The sequence below is a fragment of the Pseudophryne corroboree genome, chromosome 4, assembly GCF_028390025.1.
Source record: "Pseudophryne corroboree isolate aPseCor3 chromosome 4, aPseCor3.hap2, whole genome shotgun sequence".
Lineage (NCBI taxonomy): Eukaryota > Metazoa > Chordata > Amphibia > Anura > Myobatrachidae > Pseudophryne > Pseudophryne corroboree.
Genome location: NC_086447.1, coordinates 835,662,799 through 835,677,278, shown reverse-complemented (window position 1 = coordinate 835,677,278; position 14,480 = coordinate 835,662,799). Strand labels below are relative to the sequence as shown.

The following is a 14,480-nucleotide window of genomic DNA, read 5'->3' as shown; positions in this document are numbered from 1 at the left end:
AGAGAAGTCTTTTCGCAATATTGCGAATCTTTCGTTCGCAATTTTGAGAAGCTAAGATTCACTCCCAGTAGGCGGCGGCTTAGCGTGTGCAAAGCTGCTAAAAGCAGCTTGCGAGCGAACAACTCGGAATGACCACCATGATGTATATGCCTATACTTGTGAAGACTTGCTAATTATATTTTGCAGTAACTTTCTTCCATTAATTGTGTAAAAATAACTGTGTAATGAATTTAAAGCACTTGAATTAAATATGGTACCAAAAAAGCACCATCTGCTTCTCAAAGAGAAATAGAAAATGTTACTTATATTATTTAAAAAATATGCTTCAGTGAAACCAATGTACGGTATTTATGTAACCCCAGGACTGCTCTAGAAGGTTCCCACCCCCAATGAGATATGGTTCCCCACCACCTGCCGCTTCTTCCCTTGGCATGCTGCAGGGCTGTTTCTAGCCAATTTGGCTCCCAGTGTGAGATTTAAAAATGCGCCCCCCCAACATAAAAAAGATGCCCCCCCCCCATAGATATAAAAAGAAAGAATTTGCGCAAGCGCTTCCGGCAAGGGCACGTGGCCTCGTTAAAATGGGCGCGGCCATGTTAGGATGGGTGTGGCCTCGTCTGAAAAGACTACCTTACACCCCAGTTTTTGACCCTGTACCAACAGATCGCGACCACCATAGGAAAAAAAAAAAATTCTACCATATTAAGCCCCACACAGTAATGCCCTCTGCACCATATTATGCTACACACTGCAATGCCCGTGATACATTTAATCCCCATTTTACACATTACGGCAGGCAAGAGTCCCCATGTTACACATTACTGCAGGCAAGAGTCCCCATTTTACACATTACTGCAGGCAAGAGTCCCCATTTTACACATTATAGCAGGCAGAGTCCCCTTCTACAAAGAGAGAGAGAGAAAGAGAGAGAGAGAAGAGAAAGAGTGTGTTATACTCACGTTTGCAGCAGCATTCGCCGGCCAGAGGTTCTCTTCCATCCTGCTCTTCAGCCTGTGCCTGCCTGCCTCTCCCTCCTCCTGGCTTGCCCGCCGTGCCTGGCTCCTCCTCCTTCCTGTCATCAGTAATCCGCTCGGGGGCGGAGTTTCATTTAATGACGCGTTTGCATCATGACGTCATGATGCAAACGTGTCATTACACGAAACTTCGCCCCCCGAGCGGAATAGTAATAACGGGAAGGAGGGGGAGCATAAACTGAGCCAGCAAGAGCCGCGGCGGGTGCCCTGTGCGAATGCACGCCTCGCCCGCCCCAAGAAACGGCTCTTGTATGCTGGAGGTGGAGGAGGCATTTCAGCTCCTCAAACAGGTAGTGTAGCGATAGGGTGACATCAGAGCCAAGCAACACACTCCCAACATAACACTGACAAGGAGGCAGGGCTAGATTAAGGGGTATTTCTCTAACGTCCTAAGTGGATGCTGGGGACTCCGTAAGGACCATGGGGAATAGCGGCTCCGCAGGAGACTGGGCACATCTAAAGAAAGCTTTAGGACTATCTGGTGTGCACTGGCTCCTCCCCCTATGACCCTCCTCCAAGCCTCAGTTAGATCTCTGTGCCCGAACGAGAAGGGTGCACACTAGGGGCTCTCCTGAGCTTCTTAGTGAAAGTTTTAGTTTAGGTTTTTTATTTTCAGTGAGATCTGCTGGCAACAGGCTCACTGCATCGAGGGACTAAAAGAAGACAGAAGAGGTCCGGAAAATCGGCGGCAGAAGACATCCTGTCTTCACCAAGGTAGCGCACAGCACTGCAGCTGTGCGCCATTGCTCCTCAGCACACTTCACACTTCGGTCACTGAGGGTGCAGGGCGCTAGGGGGGGGCGCCCTGAGCAGCAATAAAAACACCTTGGCTGGCGAAAATACATCACATATAGCCCCCAGGGCTATATGGATGAATTTTAACCCCTGCCAGAATCCATAAAAAAGCAGGAGAAAAGTCCGCGAAAAAGGGGCGGAGCCTATCTCCTCAGCACACTGGCGCCATTTTCCCTCACAGCTCAGTTGGAGGGAAGCTCCCCTGGCTCTCCCCTGCAGTCACTACACTACAGAAAGGGTTAAAAAAGAGAGGGGGGCACTAATTAGGCGCAGTATTAACAATACAGCAGCTATAAGGGGAAAAACACTTATATAAGGTTATCCCTGTATATATATAGCGCTTTGGTGTGTGCTGGCAAACTCTCCCTCTGTCTCCCCAAAGGGCTAGTGGGGTCCTGTCCTCTATCAGAGCATTCCCTGTGTGTGTGCTGTATGTCGGTACGTTTGTGTCGACATGTATGAGGAGAAAAATGATGTGGAGACGGAGCAGATTGCCTGTAATAGTGATGTCACCCCCTAGGGGGTCGACACCTGAGTGGATGAACTGTTGGAAGGAATTACGTGACAGTGTCAGCTCTGTATAAAAGACAGTGGTTGACATGAGACAGCCGGCTACTCAGCTTGTGCCTGTCCAGACGTCTCATAGGCCGTCAGGGGCTCTAAAGCGCCCGTTACCTCAGATGGCAGATATAGACGCCGACACGGATACTGACTCCAGTGTCGACGGTGAAGAGACAAATGTGACTTCCAGTAGGGCCACACGTTACATGATTGAGGCAATGAAAAATGTTTTACACATTTCTGATAATACGAGTACCACCAAAAAGGGGTATTATGTTCGGTGAGGAAAAACTACCTGTAGTTTTCCTGAATCTGAGAAATTAAATGAGGTGTGTGATGATGCGTGGTTTTCCCCCGATAACAACTGATAATTTCTAAAATGTTATTGGCATTATATCCTTTCCCGCCAGAGGTTAGGGTGCGTTGGGAAACACCCCCTAGGTTGGATAAAGCGCTCACACGCTTGTAAGGGCTCTACCCTCTCCTGAGATGGCCGCCCTTAAGGATCCTGCTGATAGAAAGCAGGAGGGTATCCTAAAATGTATTTACACACATACTGGTGTTATACTGCGACCAGCAATCGCCTCAGCCTGGATGTGCAGTGCTGGGTTGGCGTGGTCGGATTCCCTGACTGAAAATATTGATACCCTAGATAGGGACAGTATATTTTTGCCTATAGAGCATTTAAAAGATGCATTTCTATATATACGTGATGCACAGCGGAATATTTGCCGACTGGCATCAAGTCTAAGTGCGTTGTCCATTTCTACCAGTAGAGGGTTATGGACACGTCAGTGGTCAGGTGATGCGTATTCCAAACGGCATTTGGAAGTATTGCCTTAATAAGGGGAGGAGTTATTTGGGGTCGGTCTTTCAGACCTGGTGGCCACGGCAACAGCTGGGAAATCCACGTTTGTACCCCAGGTCGCCTCTCAACATGAGAAGACGCCGTATTATCAGGCGCAGTCTTTTCGTGGACAAGCGGGCAAAATGTTCCTCATTTCTGCCCCGTGACAGAGGGAGAGGAAAAAGGCTGCAGAAATCAGCCAGTTCCCAGGAACAGAAACCCTCTCCCGCCTCTGCCAAGCCCTCAGTATGACGCTGGGGCTTTACAAGCAGAATCGGGCACGGTGGGGGGCCCGTCTCAATGAATTTCAGCGCGCAGTGGGCTCACTCGCAAGTAGACCCCTGGATCCTTCAGGTGATATCTCAGGGGTACAAATTAGAATTCGAGACGTCTCCCCCTCGCCGTTTTCCTAAAGTCGGCTTTACCGATGTCTCCTTCTGACAGGGAGACAGTTTTGGAAGCCATTCACAAGCTGTATTCCCAGCAGGTGATAATCAAGGTACCCCTCCTGCAACAGGGAACGGGGTATTATTCCACACTGTTGTGGTACCGAAGCCGGACGGCTCGGTTAGACCGATTCTAAATCTAAAATCTTTGAACACTTACATACAGAGGTTCAAATTCAAGATTGAGTCACTCAGAGCAGTGATTGCGAACCTGGAAGAAGGGGACTACATGATGTCTCGGGACATCAAGGATGCTTACCTTCATGTCATAATTTACCCTTCTCACTAAGGGTACCTCAGGTTTATGGTACAGAACTGTCACTATCAGTTCAGACGCTGCCGTATGGATGGTCCACGGCACCCCGGGTCTTTACCAAGGTAATGGCCGAAATGATGATATTCCTTCGAAGGAAGGGAATTTTAGTTATCCCTTACTTGGACGATTCCCTGATAAGGGTAAGATCCAGGGAACAGTTGGAGGTCGGTGTAGCACTATCTCAGGTAGTGTTGCGGCAGCACGATTGGATTCTCAATATTCCAGAATCGCAGCTGGTTCCGACGACTTGTCTTCTGTTCCTAGGGATGATCCTGGACACAGTCCAGAAAAAGGTGTTTCTCCCGGAGGGGAAAGACAGGGAGTTATCCGAGCTAGTCAGGAACCTCCTAAAACCGAGCCAAGTCTCAGTGCATCAATGCACAAAGGTTCTGGGTAAAATGGTGGCTTCCTACGAAGCAATCCCATTCGGCAGATTCCACGCAAGAACTTTCCAGTGGGACCTGCTGGACAAATGGTCCGGGTCGCATCTTCAGATGCATCAGCGGATAACCCTGTCACCAAGGACAAGGGTGTCCCTCCTGTGGTGGTTGCAGAGTGCTCATCTTCTAGAGAGCCGCAGATTCGGCATTCAGGACTGGGTCCTGGTGACCACGGATGCCAGCCTGCGAGGCTGGGGAGCAGTCACACAGGGAAGGAATATCCAGGGCTTATGGTCAAGCCTGGAGACATCACTTCACATAAATATCCTGAAGCTAAGGGCCATTTACAATGCTCTAAGCTTAGCAAGACCTCTGCTTCAAGGTCAGCCGGTGTTGATCCAGTCGGACAACATCACGGCAGTCACCCACGTAAACAGACAGGGTGGCACAAGAAGTAGGAGGGCAATGGCAGAAGCTGCAAGGATTCTTCGCTGGGCGGAAAATCATGTGATAGCACTGTCAGCAGTATTCATTCCGGGAGTGGACAACTGGGAAGCAGACTTCCTCAGCACGACCTCCACCCGGGAGAGTGGGGACTTCACCCAGAAGTCTTCCACATGATTATAAACTGTTGGGAAAAACTCGACAGGTATTGCGCCAGGTCAAGGGACCCTCAGGCAATAGCTGTAGACGCTCTGGTAACACCGTGGGTGTACCAGTCAGTGTATGTGTTCCCTCCTCTGCCTCTCATACCCAAGGTACTGAGATTGATAAGATGGAGAGGAGTAAGCACTATATTCGTGGCTCCGGATTGGCCAAGAAGGACTTGGTAACCGGAACTTCAAGAGATGCTCACGGAGGATCCTTGGCCTCTACCTCTAAGAAGGGACCTGCTCCAACAAGGACCCTGTCTGTTCCAAGACTTACCGCGGCTGCGTTTGACGGCATGGCGGTTGAACGCCGGATCCTGAAGGAAAAAAGGCATTCCGGATGAAGTCATCCCTATCCTGATCAAAGCCAGGAAGGATGTAACCGCAAAACATTATCACCGCATTTAGCGAAAATATGTTGTGTGGTGCGAGGCCAGTAAGGCCCGACGGAGGAAATTCAACTGGGTCGATTCCTACATTTCCTGCAAACAGGAGTGTCTATGGGCCTGAAATTGGGGTCCATTAAGGTTCAAATTTCGGCCCTGTCAATTTTCTTCCAAAAAGAACTAGCTTCAGTCCCTGAAGTTCAGACGTTTGTAAAAGGGGTACTGCATATACAGCCTCCTTTTGTGCCTCCAGTGGCACTTTGGGATCTCAATGTAGTTTTTTGGGTTCCAAAAGTCACATTGGTTTGAACCACTTAAATCTGTGGAGTTAAAATATCTCACATGGAAAGTGGTCATGCTGTTGGCCCTGGCCTGGGCCAGGCGCGTGTCAGAATTGGCGGCTTTATCCTGTAAAAGCCCTTATCTGATTTTCCATTCGGACAGGGCGGAATTGAGGACTCGTCCTCAGTTTCTCCCTAAGTGGGTTTCAGCGTTTCACCTGAACCAACCTATTGTGGTGCCTGCGGCTACTAGGGACTTGGAGGACTCCAAGTTGCTAGACGTTGTCAGGGCCCTGAAAATATATGTTTCCAGGACGGCTGGAGTCAGAAAATCTGACTCGCTGTTTATCCTGTATGCACCCAACAAGCTGGGTGCTCCTGCTTCTAAGCAGACTATTGCTCGTTGGATTTGTAGTACAATTCAGCTTGCACATTCTGTGGCAGGCCTGCCACAGCCAAAAATCTGTAAATGCCCACTCCACAAGGAAGGTGGGCTCATCTTGGGCGGCTGCCCGAGGGGTCTCGGCTTTACAACTTTGCCGAGCAGCTACTTGGTCAGGAGCAAATACGTTTGTAAAATTCTACAAAATTGATACCCTGGCTGAGGAGGACCTGGAGTTCTCTCAATTGGTGCTGCAGAGTCATCCGCACTCTACCGCCCGTTTGGGAGCTTTGGTATAATCCCCATGGTCCTTACGGAGTCCCCAGCATCCACTTAGGACGTTAGAGAAAATAAGAATTTACTTACCGATAATTCTATTTCTCGTAGTCCGTAGTGGATGCTGGGCGCCCATCCCAAGTGCGGATTGTCTGCAATACTGGTACATAGTTATTGTTACCAAAAAATCGGGTTATTGCTGTAGTGAGCCATCTTTTCTAGAGGCTCCTCTGTTATCATGCTGTTAACTGGGTTCAGATCACAAGTTGTACAGTGTGATTGGTGTGGCTGGTATGAGTCTTACCCGGGATTCAAAATCCTTCCTTATTGTGTACGCTCGTCCGGGCACAGTATCCTAACTGAGGCTTGGAGGAGGGTCATAGGGGGAGGAGCCAGTGCACACCAGATAGTCCTAAAGCTTTCTTTAGATGTGCCCAGTCTCCTGCGGAGCCGCTATTCCCCATGGTCCTTACGGAGTCCCCAGCATCCACTACGGACTACGAGAAATAGAATTATCGGTAAGTAAATTCTTATTTTTCAATAAGAGTCGGATCCATTCCGACATGCAGTTGTCGGAATGGATCAGACAACCCCTATTCAATGGACGGCCAAATCTGACTGTCGCATTTAGCCGTACACAGGGTCCTGTGCAGCCGCTGCTGTCAGTGGCTGCGGAAGCGCTGACAGCAACGGCCAGGGGTGCAGATGGCGGCAGCCGGCGGGGGTATTAACGGCGGCGGGGGTGAGCGGGATGGCGGCGGGGTTAGGCTGGGTGGCGGAGGGAGCAGAGATCGGCGGCCAGCGGAAGGAGCTGATTGCGGGGGGACATATCTGCGGTGTCGGGGGGAGGCGCCGCAGGGAGAGAGGGGACGGCCAGGCACCTCTCTCCCTGCAGCACCTCCTCCCGCCGCCACAGACATGTCCCCCCGCAACCAGCTCATCCCGCCGATCTCAGCCGCCCGCAGCACCGCTCGTCTCCTCACCTCAATTCAACTTGTTTTCAAGTCGGATTGAGTTTGTTGGAAAAGGGGCCAAAACCTGTCGGAACCCCTTCCGATCTATTTCTGTCGGAAGCTGCCGTCTTTCCGACAAGATGGCAGCTTCCGACAGTTATTCAATACACCCCTAAGTGTTACTTGGGCCTGGGGCTGAAAATGACTTATTGGGAAAAGCAGAGGAGGTGTGGCCAGTGCTGTCGACCTAATTGGTGTCGACCCTGAGTCCCATACCCCTAAATTACTAGGGAAGGATTCATATAAATTATATAGTCCAGATCTATTCAGCTACTCCCGCCAGAAATGTTGCGCCCCAAACAGACATGGCCAGACACATGCAAATGCTGCACCCATGTGGGTACCCTCAAATTTTGCACACTCATATAGTAAATGCATACAAACTGCTACATTGACACAAAGAAAGGGATGCATGAAACAGTGCTATGTAGTAGGAAATGTGTGGCCCATGGTGCCCCTATCATTATCGGCGCTGCTATTTTTTTGTGATGTGCCACCCAGTGTATGAGTGGTCAGTGGCACTGACTTTTCCGACAGCTGCAGCTATTGATTTCGACAGTGGCAGGTGTCATTGCCCCATCACCGCAGCAGGGACTGCTTTGTCCCTGGCTGCAGCAGCTTCCAACTTTGCCATAGTAGTGAGATCTTGCGCACACCCAGTGGAGCCGGGCGTTAGTAGAGACACAGTGCATCAGCACTAAGCTGATGTGCTGTGGGTTCTAGCAAGGATCGCCGGGGGGGGGTGGGGGGAGAGACACAGCGCATCAGCACTAGGCTGATGCACTGTGGCCGCTGACAGGGATCGCCAGAGGGGGGAGTTTTCGCCCCCAACTCTGGCATCTGAGGTGTTCATACATGTCATTGCGCCTGCTTCCTGATTTGCCTTGGTAAGAGGCAAAGCAGGAATCTTTGTACCAGCATGATAACTGCTGGTATAACACATCTACCCCAAAAATAGGTGCAAAGCATCACAAAACTGCTCTTTTGTACAACCATTAATTACCAATACTCTTATAAGACAACAGATCGCACTCAATAATATTTGCCAGTAAACTAAGCTGGGCCATCCACCAATTAGGCTTAAAGAATGTATTTATTGTTACAATAACAATGTTCTCTCTTATTATTGAATCTCAGTCACTTGCAGCCTCGCTGAGTTTCTAGTTCTACACGTACAGCTAGATCTGACATTATGGGGGTCATTCCGAGTTGATCGTTAGCTGCCGTTGTTCGCAGCGCATCGATCAGGCTAAAAATCATCATTTCTGCGCATGCGTATGCACCCCAATGCGCACGCGCAACGTACGGGTACAAAGACCTTATGGTTTTGCACAGGTTCTAGCGAAGCTTTAAGTCGCACGGCGTGCCGGGGAAAACGCAGGCGTGGCTGGGCGGGTGTGTGACGTCGAAAGCCAACCCTCCAACGTTAGAATCAACGCACACGGAGAGTAAGTCCAGGGCTGGTCTTGTTTTGCACAAAATGTTTTTGCAGGCGCTCTGCTGCACAGGCGTTCGCACTCCTGCAAAGCAAAAATACACTCCCCAGTGGGCGGCGACAATGCGTTTGCACGGCTGCTAAAAATTGCTAGCGAGCGATCAACTCAGAATGACCCCCAATGTTGTCTTCAGACCTTCTTACACCTGCTACAAAATTCTCTTCTCCCGAACTTTCCACTTAATTTCCACTTATTAATAATATTAATAGTTAATAGTGTTGCATTTTAAGGTGCCACAACAGAGCATTGTCCCAAACAGTGGGAAAAACAAAGTACACATAAAACCGGAACATACAATGTAGGAAAAATAAAAGCAGGCTTGAAAATAAGGGAGTGTCTTGCTGAGCTTGAAGTGTAGTGGGAAAGGGCAAAGCTGGGACAAGGGGAGCGAGTGGATATTGTAACTATAGCCACAGTGTACCAATGTGAGTAGCACAGGTGGAAGCACGGATGGCACTAATATAAAGGTTGCGAGACCGGTGGAGAAAGTGATCAGGCATGATCGATACCTCCATAGGTGGGTGGTGGCAAAAGAGAGGTCTTCTAGACTGGAGTAAGAGGTCGCTATTGGGGAGAAGACAAATGCAGGTCATAAGCAGATCTAAGAGGGCATGAAGGTTGTTTTTTTAAATGAGGTTTGAGATGTTTTAAGGCTTATAGAAATATTTATCAAATCTTTGAAAGACATAGGGGTCTATTTATTAACATTATTTTTACTAAAATAATGTGAAAAAGGGTGTTTTCACACCCTCTTTACATTATTTTAGTATCGCCTGAATGTATTAAAGAGCATTTGGAGCAGTTTTCATGAAAAACTGCTCCAAACCCTTTAATTCACTTTTTTTTAGTAACCCGCATTGCATTCCCCATACTTATAATAGGAAATGTGATGTGGCCAAATATACTAAAAAAAAATGTGTAAAAATACAGCAGTGTACCCTGTGATAATCTCGCCAGCTCAGGCTGGCAAGTTCACAGGGCAGCACTGCGATAAGCACCCTTTTGCCCAGCTTTCTCTGCCCCTGGCACAGAAAGCTGAGCGGGGACCTGGCAGAGTGATCAGCTCTGTGTGTCCGATGGACACACAAGGTGATAACACTGTAAAAAAAAAAGTAAAAAAAACCCCCAAAACATACTCACCTGTCCAGGGAGCCGGTGTTCGCTGCTCCGGTGAGCGATGCCGGGCCCCCCATATGCTGCGCTGTGACCCCGGTGCAGTAAAGTGACGCTGCAAAGCAGCAGCGCACTGTACAGCACTGGTGGTCACAGCGCAGGAGAAGGACCCGGCGCCCGGCAGCCTCCTGAACCAGCGCGGACCGGCTCCCTGGACAGGTGAGTATACTGATCTTCTGGGGGAATCTGCGGCGCGTGGGGGTAGTTGCGATAGAGGGGGGGGTCGACAAGGCGGCGGCAGTAGCGGCGATGTTGACGGGGCGGCGCATGCGCAGCAGGACATTGGGGTAATTTTTTTACGAAAAATACCCCGATGATGCTGCAAAGAGGCATTGCAGGGACAGAGCTTGACCGCAAGCTCTGTCCCTGCATGCGATAATTGATACATCCCTGGCTGCGATGTAATCAATTATCACAGTGCGAGTTGGGGCGATTTTATCACCTGTCATCCGCATCCAGGATGCGGATGGTGATAAATAGGCCCCATAAACTGCAAAAGTTGCCCATTCCAACCAATCAACTTCTGTCATTTTACAGGCTGTACAAGAAAAAATTCAGTTAGAAGCTGAAAGCATCTTCTCCACTTTAACTCTCTCTCAGATTTGATAAATCTTCCCCATACTGGTTTTAAGGGCCTTTATGATTAATGTATCAATCAGTGAAAGTAGAGAAGTGGACCAGCGGAGACGTTTTCCATAGCGCCCAAACTGCATGTACCTATCATTTTATAGAATGCTACCTTCAGTCTGATTGGTTGTTACATATGGGAAACTTCTCCAATGGTCCCCTTCTCAACTCTTTTCACTGTGTGGTACAGCAACCTTTCTGTATGTCATGGTGAGTAATATGGCTCAAAACTAGCTTGGAAAAATAAGAACGTGCTTTAGCTGGTGGCTTGCCGGCAAGGGGAGAAATATGTTGCCTCTCTGTCTCCTCTAAAGTTTTAGGGTGTACACTGCGCAGCAATTGAAGCACACTACAGTATGTGGATGTACAAATACATAGCTATGGAGGTGAGTGTACAAAATGTATTGGACTAAGGTCTACAATTATAACTAGATATAAAGAGATTTAGATGAAGATTCAATTAGCCTCAGTGTTTACTGTAGGCAGATAGCCTTGAGCATTAACATCCTGAGCTATTCATTTTAAGCCCATTTCCTCCTGCGGTCATAGGCGTGCGCACGGGGGGTGCCTGGTGCGCACAGGCACCCCCTAATGCCCGGCACCCCCTGCACTCCACGCCTGCTACTACAGCAGCACGCACAACACACGAGGATCGGATTGCCTGCTGCCCTGTAACACCCCCTCCCGTTGCGCCAGACAACCAGTTAGACTCACAGGCCGCCTCGCGATGTGACGCGCTGACGTCACACCGCACGCCCACTCTCCCTTTCTCCCCGCCCTGCGCTCCTGTCCTCCCGCCTGCGCTCCTCAGTCTCTACTCAGTCTCTACGCTGCCATTACAAGGACACACGCCAGCAGGACAGTGAGGGGACTGGGCACAGCTGAGCTGAGCCTGCCTGATTCTGACACAGAGAGTAAGTCACCGCTCACTGAGTGCTGCAGGGGCCAACCGTGGGGGGAGGGGGGGGGAGCGGGATACTTTTCTGTATATAAAAAAAGGAAGGGTTACCTCATGAGATATATAATATATATATATATATATATATATATATATATAAATGTATATATAATATATATATATATGTGTGTGTGTGTGTATATATATATATATATATATATATATAAAATATTAGCTGTGCCAAGCATTCAGTAGTTTCCTGAGTGCACCTATAAGCTATAGGTGCACTCAGTAAACCACTGACTGCTTGACTCAGCTAATAGATATAGATGTAAATAGATATGCATAGATAGATAGATGTATATATGTGTGTGTATGTATGTATGTATGTATGTATGTATGTATATATATATAAATATAAATCTGTATTGGGGCACCCGGACACCAATTCTCGCAACAGCTGGAGGTTTGACATCAAAATTGATGTCAAATTTCCTGCTGTTGTGAGAATTGGTGTCTGGGTGCCAGCTATACAGATTTCTATTTTGAGGTTTCTTGCTGTGGAGTCATTAGGAGGGCACCGGCAAAGGTATTTCTTACTGGGAGTGCTGCTTCCATCCTCATCTTAGCAGGACACTCCAATCCATATACAGATGAACGTTTCATTTTACTATATTAAAATGTCGTATGTCCTGACAAAATTTTATCTTTTTATTGTATAAGGGGCACATCTACAGTGGGCATTGTGTAAGGGGCCCAACTACTGTGTGGGCATTGTGTAAGGAGCACTACTACTATGGGGATTGTGTAAGGGGCACAACTGCTGTGGGTATTGTGTGTAAGTGGCAGTAGACACCGAATGAAGGGAGGTGGAGGCTGAGGCACAGAACGAAGGTGGACAGGCTAAGAGACAGAGTGAAAGATACAGATTGAAGGGGGGCAGGCTGAGAGACAGAGTAAAGGGTGGGAGGCAGAAAGGCACAGAGTGAAGAGGGGAGACTGAGAGACACAAAGTGAGGTGGATTGTGAGAGATGCATGGCAGGGAGACACAGGCGGAAGGTGATGATGTGGATGAGAGACGACACAGGGAGGGGATAATGGTGTGGCTGCGATACGATGCAGGGAGGGGAGGAGATGGTGTGGTAGTGAGACGCAGGCAGAAGATGAGTGTGGCTGAGAGACACAGGGAGGAGATGATGGTGTGGCTGAGAAATGCAGAGGACAGTAGGTGATACAAGTCTGGTTGAATCTCTGTTGCATGATGATGATCTTGGTTATATTCCTGCACAAACAGGCATCTTCTGGACCATGTAATCTCATACATGACTTGTGATCGCCGACTGAAGACGCCGTCTGCCCAGGGAGGACATTTCTTCTGAGATTCCCCATTGAGAGAAACCACCATATAGGTAAGGTGCATATGGAATGGAAAGGAATGCTCCCAGAGTGATGAGAAACAGGTATCGTGTCATATTGACACTCCCCTATTTGCAGTGGCCAGGCCTAGTGGCGTCGAGACAGGTGGGGAGAGGGTACAAATTACCTGGGCCCAGGTCTGATAGAGGGGCCCAGGTCCACGCCTCCTTTGATTAGGCCATGCCCCCTGAAAAGTACCTGGGTCCAGCCAGGCTGTCTACTACCCTGGCTTGGAGGCATGCCATGCGTCTGTTAGTGGGTGCTTCTGATGTGCTAGACATGCCCCCAATGCCATGCCCTCAGCACGCTGTGGTCACACCTCCTCCAGTGTGGGCAGGGGGGCCCAGGAAGTTGTTGTACCAGGGCCCAGAATTTCTCTTGGCTACCCTGACCAGGCCTCTTGTGTTATGTATTTTATATTGCTTTGAGTGTCAATAGGCGCTGCTAGACATGCCCAGTAGGTGGTGCTAAACATGCCCCTCCGACCGTGCACCCCCTAATAAAATGTTCTGCGCACGCCTATGCCTGCGGTAAACCAGTGACGCTGGTTAACCCATAGATTCTGGTTTAAGTGCCCTGAGCTACAGGTTAACATACTTGCATTACACTGGTAAGGACACTAGTGCTGCCAACAGCAAACTGCTTAGATCTTACCTGCCCACTGATCCTTCAATCTCTACCCAAAGTTTAAAAACATTGAACACTCAGGACCCTTTGCTTGTCTAGGCAGCTGTAATCAACTTCAGTTACATATGATGTCTTTACATTGGTATGTAATGACAGTTGGTATGAACTCTGACCCCGGCCACCAATGTCAGTGATGTCACTTCCAGAAAGTTCTGGTACATCTACAGTCTCCAAACACAGCGACTGCGCTGACACACACATTGCAGTCGCATCCCTGATGGATGCAATCTCAATGTGGTTGACAGCGGCAGGCATTTTCAGGGCGGCAATGCAGTGTTGGGGCGGGCGAGGCGACCGGGGATGGGCCTGGACAATTTTCAATGCAGCTGCCTGACATCATACACAGCTGCTTCGATTAAAAAAAGTCTGACTGCCTGACAGCGCAACCAAGGGTCAACCTCAGATCCGATGCGCTCACAATTAGATTGTGGGCGCATCGGGAGGCGGCCTTACACATGCTGGGCGGCTTTGCCCTGTGCTGGGCGGTCCCCAGCATGTGCAGAGATGAACGCAGATCTGGCTGCGTATGCAGCCATCTGCTTTCATCTCTGAATAACCTCCAAAGTACCAACCAACCAGCTTCTAGCTGTCATTTTTCAAACACAGCCTATACCATGTCAGATAGGAGCTGATTGGCTGGTACTTTATCACCATCCACTTTATCTCTCTCCAGTGCTTAGTAAATAGACCCCAAAATAACAAATATGTCCACCTCCCCTCACAGCTCATCCCAATCCCACTTCTCCTCACAGCTCACCCCAATCCCACCTCCTCTTACAGCTCACCCCGATACCACCTCCCCTCAGAGCTCACTC

The 14,480-nt window shown here is 49.1% G+C and overlaps 1 protein-coding gene across 1 annotated transcript in view; it reads right to left on the bottom strand.

Moving 5' to 3' along the window:
- The window catches only part of ANKEF1 (ankyrin repeat and EF-hand domain containing 1), a 116,817-nt gene extending 103,088 nt beyond the window's left edge, over positions 1 to 13,729 (bottom strand). Inside the window, exon 1 of the mRNA XM_063918562.1 lies at positions 13,633 to 13,729. The gene's annotated coding sequence lies outside the window, so the exon portion shown is untranslated. The remainder of the gene's footprint in view (positions 1 to 13,632) is intronic.
- Positions 13,730 to 14,480: the final 751 nt, after the last annotated feature.